The sequence below is a fragment of the Bos javanicus genome, chromosome 26 (genome assembly GCF_032452875.1).
Source record: "Bos javanicus breed banteng chromosome 26, ARS-OSU_banteng_1.0, whole genome shotgun sequence".
NCBI classification, from domain to species: domain Eukaryota; kingdom Metazoa; phylum Chordata; class Mammalia; order Artiodactyla; family Bovidae; genus Bos; species Bos javanicus.
Window position 1 is genome coordinate 22,276,173 of NC_083893.1, and position 15,677 is coordinate 22,291,849.

The window sequence follows — 15,677 nt, forward strand, 5'->3', positions numbered from 1 at the left end:
GGAGCCACAGCGAAGCACTGGGGCCAGGGCAGTACCTGACTCAACGCCATGCCCACCATCAGCGCCACCAGAAATGCCCTTAAAGTACCAAGATGTGGGGTACGGTACCTACCCACTTAAGCCACATGTAATCTCTGCATATATGTGTGCACACACACCTGTAAATTACCAAATTACACACTTTTGATGTAAAAGTCTGCTGCCCGCCCCCCACCCCAGATCAGATCACCTTATCTTTCCAACTTGGGCTTCTCCTTTGGAAGAAGAAATTTGAGGGGAGCGGTTTTGCCACCTGGAGACTCCACTATAAGCCATACCAGCCAAGCCAGATACCCAGAAAGCATGTGCCAGCCCAGGTCACCGATTCCTTTTCTGCCGAGTCACCACACCTCACCCCCACCCAAGCAACTCGAGGAAGAACACTGAGGAGATTAGCGGGTCTATCCCTCACCCCCTGCTCTGACCTGCTCTGACTAGCCCAGGGCCAGTGGGTGGCTGCTGGCCATTCAGCCCTCAGTTGCCGACTATCCGAGGCGGAAAGCTATTCTGTGGCTCGACTCCCAGGTGCTGGTATTTGGCTCCTGGGAGGAAAGAGAACATGGGCCCAGTCACAGCCTTGGGAAGAGGTGCCTGCCCAGCTGGGTTGCCTTGGCCTTGCCAACAGAGGTAGACACACACGTAGACAGACAGACAGACACACACACAGCCTGTGTTCGCTCCTTTTGGTAACGAGGCACCCAAGATGCTGCACACATACTCACACAGCTGCACCCACTGTTTGGTGTTTCTACTCCTGACGAGAATGGTCCACGGGCACAGGCACACCCCATACATACAAATACCCCTGTGTGCCCACTGCGCCCCACAGGAGCCTCTCTCCTCAGTCTTCCTGGGTACTTGTGATTTTCAGCCGGCACAGGTGTTAAGCCCCTTCCATTCTCTTCCCTCTTGGGCCTGTCCCTCCCTCTGCCCTCCCACGGTAAGTGCTTTCAGGCCACACAATGAGTGGGAGGAGGAGAAACACTTCTATTGAGGAAGGCGTTTTGTTGTTTCATCCCTAAGCGGGGCTGGGGTAGGAGAGGAGGGGGACCCACAAAATTTCTAATAAGCAGTTTCTCTCCTCAAAGCTAAAATGATTTTCTTTAATTGCTTGGTGGGAACAGTTTATTGTGGGGGTCTCTGCCCTCCTCCCCCCAGCCTAATTGACTTACTGAAGTTTAACAGGGGCTTTCACCTGGAGAGACTGCAATTACTCCCCCCACCCCACATTCGTACCTGGGCTCTCCCCACAGGGGGCCTTTGTTCCCCCTAAATACAGCAGTGACACAAATGTCCTCAGCAGCAGGGGAACGCAGGGAAGTGGTAATTTTCAGCCCAACGCAATTAGCTGAGGGCTTTTCAGCCTTCCCCTTGAATGGTGGGGAAACTTTCGGCATGTGGGAACGGTGAGCTGGGGCTGCTCTGTGCAAGTTAAACAAAAGAGGCCTCTGAATTGAGCCCCGCAGTGAGCCAGACCAGGGCTGTGGGGGCAGCTGGGACTGGGGCCTGGACAAGGGACCCACATCATCAACCACCCTATCTGTGTCTTCCAGTCAGGGCCAGTGGCCCCAAGTAGCTTTCTGGGAGGCAGAGGCATGCAAGACTGGCACCACAGCTCTGCATTTATGAAGCAAAGAAGAAGGAAAAAAGGTGGTGGATTGAGCTACGGCAGGACAAGAGGGGCCAGAGGGCTGCAGTGCTGTGTCTGTCCGGCTTTCTCAGAGGGCCCGGGGCTGGAGCTCACATTAGATCTTGGGTCTTCACGGATACCTCGGCTTTAGGGAGAGACTCTTCCAGGAGATGGGAGGCCTAGGACTCCCTCTAACACTCAGGCCCACTACTGCCGCCACAGCAGCCCTTACCCAAGCCCAGCTAAGCAGAGGAGAGAGTCCTCTACTTGCGGGTAGCTCTGAGGCTAAGGAGGCACAGGGTGAAAGCAGAAGCTCAGTGCCAAGGTACCCGAAGGCCAGAGTGTGGGCTCTAGCAGTGGAAGTAACGACGCAGGCCTGCCAGCCTCTCACAACCTGCCCTAAAACAGCCCTGACCCCAGACCTAGGAGAGAGACAAGGAGTCCTCCTTGAAAGAACAAAAAAAAATGAAAACTAGAAACAGAAGGTCTGGGTGACAGATGAGCTGCGATACACACAGGAAAGAGCACACAGGCCAGGGCAGGCAGCGCTGTGGGACCAGGGAAAGGCCGGAGCCGGGCTGAGCAGGCCCGCATTCAGGACCAGATCAGCTGCTCACAAGCTGTTTGACCCGGCAAGCCTGTACCTTCCGGAGGCCTCACATATCTTGTCTGTAAAATGGATAACAGTTATCCTACAGTGTTGTGTTTAACTTTTTACAAAAGCAACACAAAACGTTTGTGAGTTAGCATCTCTAATAGATGTATTAAACAGGAACCAGAGAAGCTATTCTGGTTGAACAGAGGTGAGGGGTAGGGGCTGAGCCTCAACCAGGTGGCTTCCAACCTTCCTGCCTTTGATGCAGACCTCAGAACCTTGCCTGGAAATCCCAGAACCAGATACTCTGCAGGCCCGCTGCACTAGGAACCCTCCACTAGTAACAAACACTGACCCAGCAGAGCTTGGACTGACGAGCTCCCCATATCATAGGCTACTGCTCTCTGTGGCCCTGCCTCCCAGCTCCCTCCAGTCATACCCACAGAAGTAGGATCGTGGTCCATGGGGATTTGCCATCAACGACCTCAGTTCACAGCCTGTAAGAACCCAGGCAAACTACATTCAGTGGCTATCAGTCTGGGGCACTTGGAGCAGTTCAGTGTGTGGCTTCTAGGCAGCAGTCAGGTCAAACTTTTTACCTATTTATCCAACGTTGAGACCTAGCCATAAAAACTACCACCATGTGAAATGCCACCCCCACCGTGCTCCCTCACTGGCCTGGACTAGCTCTTAGGGACTAGAGCTAGCTCCTGCCTCACTCCCGCCTCCAGCCCTGCCGAAAGAAGTTCCAAGTGATTCTCTACAGAGGAGTCTCCAAAGCAAAGCGTGGCTAGTCCAAACACCTGCGGTTCAGAAACATGAAAGCAGACCCTCTTCACACCCTACCACCCCTGCAACAGCCTCCGCCTTCTGGGAGCAGCCCATCTCGATGACCCGCAGGGGACAAGCAGGCCTCTTCCGCAAAACAACTGGCTCAGCTCCAGTCACATCAGGCCTAGATATTGTATCTTCCTCTCCTCCGCATCAGTCTGGTGTCCCACCTGCACAGCCACCAACCCCACTCTGGATGGATGCTCCTGCCCTGAGACTGACCAGCACTCTCATTCAACAAGGCCTTGCATGGGCACTTCCTAAGCTGGAGGCAGGAATAGATAGGGGCCTCATTCTTTCAACAATTACCTGAAGGCTATCCAAGCCAGCCCTGTGCTAGGAGTTAGGATGTTCAAGAAAACCAAAAACCCAAAACTTATGGTCCAGTCAGAGAGTTAAGTCTTCAGTTCGCTTTTTTATTTAAATTGGAAACAATTCAAGACAATCAACAAATTCTAATTCCAAATGAGAGCAAGATCCTTGTGGGCCAGGAAGCAGACAAGGTAGCAGAGTAGTTAAAGGCCATGAGCTCCAGAGTCAGAAGCTGGGACTCAAACCCGGGTTTGAGTTAATTACCGGATGTGACTCTGAGCATGTTAATAACCTCTCTTAGGCCTCAGTTTCCTTGCCTGATGATGGTGACAGTACCTATCTGGAAGGATTAAGTGAGATATAAAGTGTTTGGCATAGTGCTTGGCATTTCAGCTGGCAAGCATGTCAGTCACCCTTGTCTGCATCATTATCGCCGTCATCAGCTAGGCATTAGAGAGGCACTGGGGACTCCTGGTCCAGAAATGGCCTAATGAAAGGAATCTGTATCGTTTCCATCCAGAAACACCAGAGGCTGGGTAAGAAGAGAGACTTCCGGTTCCCTGTCCCTGTCCTACAGACTACCCCGGAAAGCTACCATCAAGGCTGATGACAGACAGGACAAAATTTAACCTGGCCAGGGCAGCAGGAGACCTTGATCCAACCAGGGGCCTTAAAGGGAAGGATTGGAATTTGTGCACCCTCAAACTGACCACAGCCCCCTTAGTCTCTCCCTCGCTCCCCCTCACTTTCTACCACCAGCCTCCTGGCTGGAATGCAGGGGCCCCTGTGCCAGAAGGCCCAGGCCAGGCAGGAGGCCGGGAGGCACAGGTGGTTCTCAGAGGAGATCCCTGAGCTCCAGAAAGCATTTCCCCCACAGGCCCAACAAAGCTGGGGCTTGTTGTTGGTCAAGGCGCCTTTGCTTGTCTGGGCTGCAGCCCAGACGGTGAGGCGGTCGGGGCAGGCCAGGGGACTCAGGGCTGCAGGGTGTGTGTGTGGCGGTGGTTGTTGGGGGGGAGCAGGTCAGCCAGCCGTTTTGGCACCAGCTGCCTCCTTCCCTGGGTTTCTCACTTTGTTCAGCATGGCAACCCAAAGGAGGCTGGGGAAAGCACTTTTCACTACCCAGCAAATAAAGACACAGGGAGAAGGAGAAGGATGAAAGGTATGGGGGTTAATTTGGTTTGGGGGTATTTACGTGGTTTTAAAAAATAATAGAAGTTTTTTTCTGCGATCCAATTAATTTCAAACCCAGGATACAGATCATGAATAGCCAACAGTGATCCCACAGCACCTAATTCATATTATCCCTCTTCTGAGACTTGAAGTCCCAGTGGAGTGAGAGGTGGTCCCAAGAGGCTAGGAGGGATGTTTTCTACCTCCTGGTTGGGCACAGTTAGGGCTGGGGCACAGTCAACCCCACTACAAAACTCGGGGACTTTCAGCTCCCCAGGTCCACAAACACCCATGCAGTCCTCCTAATCAAGGGTATACGTGGCTTTCCAGGTGGAGGTATGACACCAGCGACTGCAGAGCCCACTTATTCCTAAGAATGATGTCCTCCTGGCCCCACGCCTGGGCAATGGACACAGGATATTTCAAGATTCCAATGGGAACCTGAACTTATCTGCTTCCTTCATTATTTCCAAGAAAGGAGCCCTCACTCACAGGTCATTCTGCCTCTGCTGGCTCCCTTCCACCTGGCCCCAGAGTCCTGACTCCAGGCCTTCCTTAGTCCTACAGCCTAGAAGGGAGGGACTGTTCTCACTGGGTCTTTGACAAAGGAGAGTTTTTCACACAGGAGTTTGAGGAGACACTGGGCCTGGGAATCCCCTCCCCAAGCCGCTGCCTGCTATCCCATCCGATTCCTGAAGTTAAGCTCAACCCACTCATACCACATGCCCAACTCTTGCTTTGGAACAGATTTCTTTCTGGTGGCATGTTTTTTTCATGCATTTTTGAAATCACAAACTATAAAAACTATGGGTTCTTCTCTTTGGAAAAACATTAGTTAGGATTCTAAAAAGCTCATTTGATTTGAAGTTTCCTCTTTCCCACTAGGCTACTTGGGATGGGACAAAAACCTTTCAGACGAATGCAAAGACAAGAGACAGATTTGCAAACACATTTGACAGAGGTATGGGTTCCAGATTTACTGGCTGGCTGACCCACCTCACTTCAGACTTTCACTGCTACATGGAACCTGTGCCACATATGGGGTACTATTGGCTGCGGCTGACTTGATGTATTCTCAAGTCAAAGGTTTCGAGAGAATCCATTTCCCCTCCCCTTCCTTGCTCCTTCTGTGGAACAGCCAAGGAGTCTAGACCCTTTTGATGAGGCTGCTTGGAACCCTCAGGTCAGCTGCTACCAGTACAGTCCTGGGCCTCTGCTACTTCAACAGCTCCTGCCTCTTCTGTGCTCAAGCCGTGTTCTTCCACACGACCACAAGCATCCACTGTGACTTGCTTGAGAAGCACACATCTTCTTCCAGAAAACAGCATTTCCTTGCACTCCACCATCAACAGAAGGAAAATTCACAGAGAAGGAGAGTCACAACAAAAAGACTGGGCAAAAGATAACCTGAACAAAAAAATAAAAACTTCAGGAAACACAGCGATTGCCAGAAACTCAATAACTAGGTCCAGAGCTTCTCCTTGATGCTCTAAGGAAGAGAAAAGGATGAAACCCAGTGGCTTGAAGAATTCACATAGGATTTCCCTGGTGGTACAGCGGATAAGAATCCACTTGCCAATGCAGGGGACACAGGTTCGATCCCTGGTCCGAGAAGATCCCACATGCCATGTAGTGACTAAGCCCACGTGCCTCTAACTACTGAGTGCACGCTCCGCAACGAGAGAAGCCACCACACCGCAACTAGAGAGTAGCGCTCACTCACTGCAACTAGAGGAAGACTATGAGTAGCCATGAAGACCCAGGGCAGACAAAAATAAAGTTTTAAAACCAGAATCCACATAAACATACACTCGCTTATGTTGAGCTGTCTTCTTGAGGTGACTCTGGCCCAGGAGAAGCAGTGACATCAACACAAAGTAATGAAGGTTAAGGCAGACGGTTCCCCGTGGATCATCTCAGGTGGTCTGTGCTTGCGGGTGGGGGCTCCCAGAGACCAGGGAACCTGCCTGACACCCTGACACACACTTTACAGATGCACAGGCTCAGAGACAGCTGGCAGAGGTATACAACAGCACCACAGAGAGAAGGGCACTGGACCTGTGCCCCAAAATTAAAAACCTAGCACTGGCTATCTACTATTCAGTTCATTTTCATTAAGGGCTAATTGATTTCTCTGATCATCTCCTCTCCTTTTCTTTGGAAAAGTGGAAAGTACACAGAGGGAAACTTTTCCCTTTTCGTGGGGAGGAATGGGGGAAAAGGGAGGGGAGAGAAGATAGAAATAAGCTGCCTCCTACAGGTGCTCAATGAGCTCATAAATTATCCAGTCACCTGGAGAAAGGGATCAGGTCTACCCATCACAGGAAGGCATCCTGTGTATTTAAAGTCCCAGGAACCTCAGGGAGGTTGAGCTTAGGCAGAAACCTGTGGATTAAAAGCAAAAGATGGTTTGAGTGGAAAAAAGCAAAAACTCTAGTCCTTTGATGAAGTCACAAGCAGCATTGATTCTAAATGAGATTTTTGTACTCCTGCTCTTAGGACCCCAGCCATTGCGAAAAAGTCTCCCATGACCAATAATACCTTTTCTCAGCTTCCCTAAGAACACTGAACACCAGATAATCTGATTGACTACCCAGAACCTAGACAAGGTGTGTCTTTAATAAGCACCCTAGACCAGAGTTTTCTTGGGGACTGATCGAAATTTGGACATGAGCCCTGGGGAAGCAGCAGTAGGAAAAGGAGTTGGAACTTTAAGACCAACTGACTGATTTAGATAATCCTCTATGGACCAGGGAGGACCTGCCTAGACAGAAGTTACTGTGCATCGAACCAGAACCAGTTAAAGGCCAGTGTAGCCCAACCCACTCCTTCCCTGGCCCCAGAGGGGAAGGGTCTATGCTTTCTAGGAACAGCAGTTAGGTTAAACCATTGCACTGCATCTGCATTCGGCCATTTTGTAATTTCAGTACAAAAGTTAAGATGATCAAATATCAGGTCTCCCAGGACAGCAGGGTTTCTGATCAACATTTTTATTGTCATTCCAAATTCTTCAGTCTTAGTTCCAGAACTGAGGTCCTGACTCCGACCAGGGCTTTTTTGCCTTATATTGTCAAGGAATGAGGGAAGACTCTGAGCAACCTCCACTGGTCCATCTCTCCCTCCACCTTGCTCCAAATGCTGCTTGAAATTCCAGCACTCTATAAAGTTATTAAGAGCAATTCTTGCCTCTGCCTCCAACCTAAATACAATTATACTTTTTAAAGGGGAAAAAACAGCCCAGGGAATCCCCAAAGAGGCCTGCTGCAACTCTTCCCTTTATAATGAAACTTAATAATGAAATGCCCTGTGCTCCAATTAGTAAGAAATGCTCATTTTCTCCAACTGAACACCCCCTATAGATATATCTAATTTGTTTCCATGCTTCCATCTCTCTCCTCCATCGAGTTTGCATTTAAAGGTTATAATCTGTTGGTGCCTCCCAGCCAGGCCCTGGCAGGACAACCTGGGAGAAGTGACTGTGTTTTCTGTAACCATGGAGCCCCAGTCCGACCATCCCTAACACCCCTTCCCTTCATCATCACATCCATACACACACTCTGTCTCCTTCAGGCTCTTTATGAGCTGTCCTCAAAGTAGAAGAGAAGGGAAGGGAAAAACAGCATTTGGGTAAGAGAAAAGAAGAGTTAAAGGAAAAGAGAGGGGGTAGGTATTGCTGTGAGTGTCTGTTTCTCAATGAAATAAATGTTTTGCCACAGAGTAACCCAAAGCTCCTTAGTGATGGGCCCCGTTGGGACTCAGGCCCCTCAAAGGCCTTGGAGCTCCAGCTTCTTTCCCTTCATCAGGCCTGGTGTGTGACTGGCACCAATCCCCGAGACAGTTCGATGGGTTGCCAACAGTAGCACAGAGGAGTCCCTGTGCTTGGGAACCTTGGCAGGATGCCTCTCCAGGGCCACCTCATCTCAGTGGCCAGACCACATCTCTGCCTTCTGATCATATGGAAAGTGAGGACACTGTCCCTTTCTAAAAACTTGATTTCTAAAATGAAGGCCACACCCTCAGGGCCATACCAGATGCCAGGACCACGGCCTGGCCATGGGTGTGGGGTGGACAGGTCCTCCCCCACCAGCTCCCTGACTCAAAGATACCCCAAAGTTTCCCTCTCCCCGGAAGTACAGCATGCCGCAACCAGGCTGAGCTCCCAGAGTCTCTTCTCTTCACATTATGCATAGGCATCCAGCCAAGTGAGGAGCCCAGAATGGGTAAAGACCTTCTCCCCCAGCTCCCGGCACTTGGCTATACTCAGCGAGGCAAATGGTAAAGACCAAAGACATCCTGGTGGACCATCCCTAGGGTGTCTACCTGTGATAAGGGCCCAGGCCCTCTCACTGGAGAAAATGCCTCCATTCTGTCCTTGGTTTCTAGGGATTCTCCCCTTAACTGCTGAAGATGAGCATTTGAGATCTGTTGATGCTCCCCCAGACACTTTGCCTCTTTTCTGCCCAGACCTCTTCGCCCCTGATCCTTCCCAATTGCTGGGTCGTCATCTGCAGCAGCCTGGTGCTCTCTGAGCACCCCTGTGCTTGCCTCCACCTCCTCTGACCCCTGAAGACATGGCCCTGCCCTGGCTCCCTGAGACTCACAATCTGTGCTTCTGCCAGGCTGTCACAAGGCGGGTATAACTCACTTCAAACTGGCAGCCTTACGTGGTAGAACTAACCACCCCCCTTGGGGGTGGGGGGAGGGCAAGCAAGCATGTGCCTGAGCATCCCGTTGTACTCTTGTTTTCCAGGCACCCCACGGTGGTCTGTGACAGACACATGGATGGGGGAATCCTCTGCCAGCCAGAGCTGGCATCTCACCCTACCTCCCAAATCTGCCACTAGCCTCCAGGGCCCAAGACCCTCCAAGAAGAGGAGGCCTTGCAAGACAAAGACCCGAGCCCCCCCCAGTCTGGCCTCCCAGCCCAACACAGGCCCGCATTAAAATCAACACTCCGTGAACACACAAAACTGACAGGGCAGAGGGGGAGCACACATCGGATACAAAGATCGGGCTCTCGGGAGACGCGGCCTGTTGGTCTCCCATGTTAGCTCCAAGTGACTAAGCGCAGGGTGGGAAAGAACGCATTGCTGCAGCCTGAGCGCCCGCCTGGGCTCCAGGTTCGGTGGCCTTTTCACGGGGAAGATGCCTCTGCCTGGAAAAAAAATGCAAGCATTGTGTGGGGACCATTAATGCATGCGCCTCTGCACATTCCTTCGAGAAGCAGGCGCACACTAGTCCCTGAGCCCCCCAGCCCCGTGCCCCCACGATTGTACAGGCTTGGAATACACTGCACATGCCACCTGGTTCTTCCCCCTAGGCCCCCGGCCCTGTGAGCGGTGGGAAGGGGCCCACCAAACACCCTGGCTTCATTGTGCCCCAGAAAGAGGGGACTAATTACTCGCCTACACTCCGGAGCACCCAGGGAGAAAACAGAGGCCAGTGGGGTGGAGACGGTGGGAAATGGGGGTGGGGGGGCGCTTGAAGAAGGGAGAGAGAAAGCCACAGGATACATTTCAAAGTTTCTCTAGCAATTTGGGGGTGGGGGAAAGAAAGCCTGGTCCTGATGTGAAATCATACAGAGGTCAGGGCTGGGTCTCCCACCCTTGTGAGAAAGTGGTGAATCGGAGACGGTTTATCAAACGATCATTTTTTTCTTTTGAAACTGGGAGGCAGCAGCTTGGACAATTCTGCAGATGTGCTTGATGAGTTAGGGACAAAAATGGCCCTTCTCTACCCTCCTCCTCCCCTCCTTCTATAAGGGCTCCCCTCGGGGGTTGCTTCTCCCTCCACTGACTCCCGGGCCCTCCCCTCCCTTCTTCAGTGGTCAGCTGAGACCCCCACCCACTGCTTGCTTTTGTATTCTTGGCCTTTGGACACACTGACAGGGGCCTTTATGAGACCCCAATCAAGACCCCCATGTCACAGGTACCTAGTAGAGACACCAGACCTTTTCAAACAAGGGACAACAAGGAAAATCGGCTGGCCCATTGTTTCTCCTCTGTGCTAAGTGAGATGAAAGGGGCCCGCAGCCCCCTCCCCACAGCCCGCCTGCCAATCACCTCTAGTTATTAAGGTCACAATGTGTAAATTCTTTTGACCTGCACCTAATCAAAGATTCACCGGCCCTTTCAAACCCGACTGGGGAGGAGGGGAGAGATTCCCTCCCATAAACCCAGCAAACTCTCCCTCAATAAAATTTCTCTCTCTGATTCCTACTCTGCTTCCCATCTCCACCCCCTCGCTTCTCCTCACTCCGCCCTCTTCACCACTAGCTTCAAACACAACTGACAAGCCCCTGGAATAACTACCCTCAAAAACCCAAGGAGGATTTGAAAGTTTCTATTTAATTCTCTTTAAAGAAAAAGTTTTTGGACAGGCGTAGCTGCCCAAGCAAGACCAGAGCCTGGGCAGTCCCCATAGCTCTAATGCCAAATCTCTCCAAATGGCCAAGTGGTCGACTGGCTTTCTTCTTTCTCCAAATCAGCCTGTCTTGCTTTGCCCAGAATACTACTACACATGGAGAAAAACACTGGGATGCAGGATACTCTCTCACAACGTCACTCAGCATCACCAGCTCAGTTGCTGACCCTCCCAAAACTCAGCTTACACTGAGCGGTTTTGTGAAATGAGATAAAAAATATTACCATGCCCAAAGTAGACAACCCTTAAGGAAAAAACATAACCACAGGGTAGAACAATAGAGAACAGAACAGGAACCGGAGGAAAGAACTTGAGAGAAAGCAAAACTTAGGACTTTTTGTGGGATGAAAACTACAAAAGGCTTAAATCAAGCAAGGAGAATAAACTGCTTGCAAATCTCCATCAATCAATATCAAGTTATGCCTTTTCCTCTTCTCTCTCTTCTCTGTCACTTAGAACAGGGAGGCGGCATCACAGGCGAGATATGGAGCATTTACAGAAGTTGCCCCCAAACCTTCCGGTGCCTACCATCTACTCTTGGGGATGCCTTGTCCCGCTCCTTCTCCCTCTGCTCCTACTTTTCCACCTGCCTCTGTGAGCAGACCTTTTGCTTCTTCGTTTCCTCCTGCCCAGCTGTCTTTAATTCTCTCTGAGCTCCCCTTTTGGTGCTAATCCCTCCTGTTATTTCAACTGCGGTCTCCATGCTGAAGCCTCCCACATCTTAACCCTGTGTCTGAGCTCCAGGCCACCACTCCTGGCTGTCTCTGGCTAAGGCTACTGACTATCCCTTCACTGCCTCAAATGGAACTCCATCTTCTCAAAGCCCTAGCCCCCTCCTGCCATCAGGTCCTCCTGCAGGTCTTTCTCCCACAAGCAGTCACAACCACCTACAGAGTTTTTCCTGTTTCTCTTGAATCCAAGGGTGTCTTCTCAGTGTCCTCAGGAAACCAGCCCCTCACTGCTCACAAAGTGCACTCCCAGAAAGTATTCAAAGAGCCTCAGTCTCCCCCACTCCAGAGTATCCTATACACTGTTGTTGTTTAGTCACTAAGTCCCGACTGACTCTTTGCGACCCCATGGACTGTATAGCCCACCAGGCTCCTCTGTCCATGGGATTTCCCAGGCAAGAATACTGGACTGGGTTGCCATTTCCTCTTCCAGGAGATCTTCTCGACCTAGGGATCGAACCCATGTCTTTTGCCCTGGCAGGTGGATTCATTACCACTGAGCCAGCTGGGAAGCCCCATCCTATATACACTGTACCACCACATTAATCATTTAACTGCTTCAATCTGGCCAAAAAATCTTTCATGGCTCCCTATTATCCTCAGGTTAAAGTTAAACCCTGCTCTTCAAAGCCTCCAAAACCAGGCCCCAAAGCTCCCCTCCAGCCATACTAGCCACTACTCCTTTACACAAATCCTGCACCCTAGCCAGCCAAACTTGTCTGCTCTGAACGACATTCCCCATCCCTGATTATGTCTTTGCTCATACCACTCCCCTTGCCTCAAGTTCCCTTCTGCCACTTAATACAGCCATTGGTTAAATCCCACTTCAAACTCCATGTCATCCAGGAAGTTCTCCTGACTTAAAAAAGCTCCTGCTTTTCTCTGATTTCCTATCAATAATCTTGACAGTTGATGGCACTCACACTGCATATATACTGGAATAAGCTGCTGAGTACATGCATTGTTTTCCCAACTGGAATATAAGTCCCTGAATAGTAAAAACTGTTTCTTGTGCTTCATGTTCCCCATGTATCTTGCACATGGCAGTATTCTTGATACATCTACAAGGTGGACACTCAGTGATATGCATTACATAGAGAAACAGTTCCAAGTTTACACTTTTTAAAAAATTAATTTATTTTAAATGGAGGCTAATTACTTTACAATATTGTGGTGGTTTTTGCCATACATCAACATGAATCAGCCATGGGTGTACATGTATCCCACCATCCTGAACCCCGCTCCCACTTCCCTCCCCACCCCATTCCTCTGGGTTGTCCCAAAGCATGCATCGAATTTGCACTGGTCATCTGTTTTACATGTGGTAATATACATGCTTCAGTGCTATTCTCTCATATCCAAAAGTCTGTTCTTTACATTTATGTCTCTCTTGCTGTCTTGCATATAGGGTCATCATTACCATCTTTCTAAATTCCATACATATACTGAAAGTGAAAGTGGAAGTCACTCATTTGTGTCCAACTCTTTGGGACCCCATGGACTGATATACAGTCCATGGAATACTGGGCCAGTATTCCATGGAATGGGTAGCCATTCCCTTCTCCAGGGGATCTTCTCAACCCAGGGATCAAACCCAGGTCTCCCACATTGCAGGTAGATTCTTTACCAGCTGGGCCACCAGGGAAGCCCCATATATATATTACACTGTTTTTTGGGTTTTTTTTTTTAATATTCAGTATCTTAACATTTCTTTTCCCACAAAAGGTCCCAGGTATGAAACCATGTTTAATGCTGCAAAAGTAAATGCAAGGAAGGACATTTCCAGGGAGATGGAAATATTCTAAAATGACTGTGGTTGCACAACTCTATGAATTTGCTAAAACTCATGGAACTGTACACTTAAAATGGGTGAACTTTATGGTATGTAAATTATACTTCAATAAAACTGTTTAAAATAATAAATACAGATTCATACATCCTTAATTTAAGAACTGTGTAAGGGGAAAAGGAAGGATTCTCTCTACTGTTACCTGATACTGAAACAGACATTTAAATGCAATTTATGTTTTTTCTGGGCTTCTCTGGTGACTAAGACGATAAAGAATCCACTTGTTTTTTTCTATTAGGCTCATTATAACAACAACAAAAAAAACTTAAATGCAAAAGAATAAAAAGAAAGTAAATGTTAGCAGAAATCTACCACATAAGAAATAACTGAAAAGATAGTCAAATAATTATCATACTACTTTGTGACCTTTTTTTTCATTCAACACTATGACATCTTTGGGAGTCAAGAAATATATTCATCTATACCATCCTTTTAATAGATATATAGTATTACTGGGTTAATGTACCATAAAATATTCAACCTCACATTTATTAATAGATATTTATGTGTTCTTAATATAAATCTTTTTGTATACATCTTACATACTTGTTTGATTATTGCCTTAGGATAAATTTCAAGAAGTGGAATTTATGTAAAAGTATCCACATTTTTATTTTGATACTGCCAAACCAATGTATTTTTTTTTCTTTTTTTGGCCACACCATGTGGCACGTGGGACCATAGTTCCCCAACCAGCAATCGAACCCATGCCCCCGGCATTGGAAGTACAGAGTATTAACTACTGGACTGCCAAGGAAGTCCCCAAACTAATGTAATTTTAAAACTAACTTTTCCTCTCCTTAGCCCTAGACCTGGCATTACCAGCTGGCAAAGAAGGATTTTCTTGGCCACAAATCTCTAATAAGTGAAGAATCCTTTCAGTAATCTTTATTTTTGTGCTAATTGTTTGTTTTTACTCTCAACTACAGCTTGCCCTGGATAGTACGGAGACTCAAACTGGCCAGGAAAAGTAGAGTGCTTCAAACACTTTAACCCATGTGTCCCTCTTTCTCGGCAAATGTTACAAATCTCACCTTCATGCCCAGCTGACCCTTCTCTTCTCTTGGGTCATTTACCATAGTACCCCAACTCCAGTCCATCACCTGGTCTTCTCTCATTCAGGACCAAGAGGAAAGGGGCCCAGGCTTGGCCAGGAAAACTAATGCTATCACTGCAACAAAGCAAAAAATAACAAGAGAAGCATTCTGCAGGAGTAGAGCCCTCAGGAGAAACGGAGACAGTGGGTCATATGCTCTGAGCTAGGCCCCTCTACAGCCCCAGCAGGCCACAGAGCAGTGAGTTCAGGGTGAGGAGCATGTGCTAAGCGATGGCTGAGTAAACCTGGACAGCGTCCCATATGCAAACAGTGCTTCTGAGACTCCACAGAGTTTTGATCAGGCACTACAGGACTCATCCAGGGTCAGACTCAAGATAATCTCTATCAAAATTCCCCAATCAACACAGAAAGAAGAGATGGCCACTTCTGGTGGCCTCAAGCCGAAAGGGGTCCATTCCACTTTACCTTGCAGGTTTCAGCTTTTCCTTCTCGCTCTATTCAACCAACACACATCACATGTGCAACAAGCCACACACAAAGGAAGAGAAGCAACTCCCACAGGTGCACAGTGGCCTCCTGTGGAAATATTTATACGTGGAAAGCTTATCCTCCACACTGCCTTCCAGCCTCTCTTTGTGTCTTCCTGTCTAGCTCAGCTCCTAGAAAGAAGCCAGTATGAAGCGTCACACTTTGCTAGCATAATGACCTGCCTATCCCCACCTCTAGCACCACTGAAGCATCAAGAAGCAACACAGACATAAATATCTCCATCCTGAAGCCAAAAGTCACACCTCTCTAGATGGGACAGATTAAGCATGGAAAATCAAGAAAAGAACAAGGCCTGGGGACCCCATGTTCTGCGTCACTAAGCTTACCCCTGGTATTAAGAGGATCAGGGCCTTGGCTTTCACGCCGCCTCAGAGCAGGCCAGCTCCTGCCTTCAGCAGGTGTGCTTTTTTGTGCTCCATGACTGGTATGCACACTGTCTAAAGTGCACCAACTTTAGATAGAGCTGCTGCTTCCAGTATCCTGTGAAAATCAAA

At 49.0% G+C, this 15,677-nt stretch overlaps 1 protein-coding gene across 2 annotated transcripts in view; it reads right to left on the reverse strand.

Moving 5' to 3' along the window:
• FBXW4 (F-box and WD repeat domain containing 4) overlaps positions 1-15,677 on the reverse strand; it is an 83,433-nt gene that overhangs the window by 30,783 nt on the left and 36,973 nt on the right. The gene's annotated exons all lie outside the window — the stretch shown is intronic.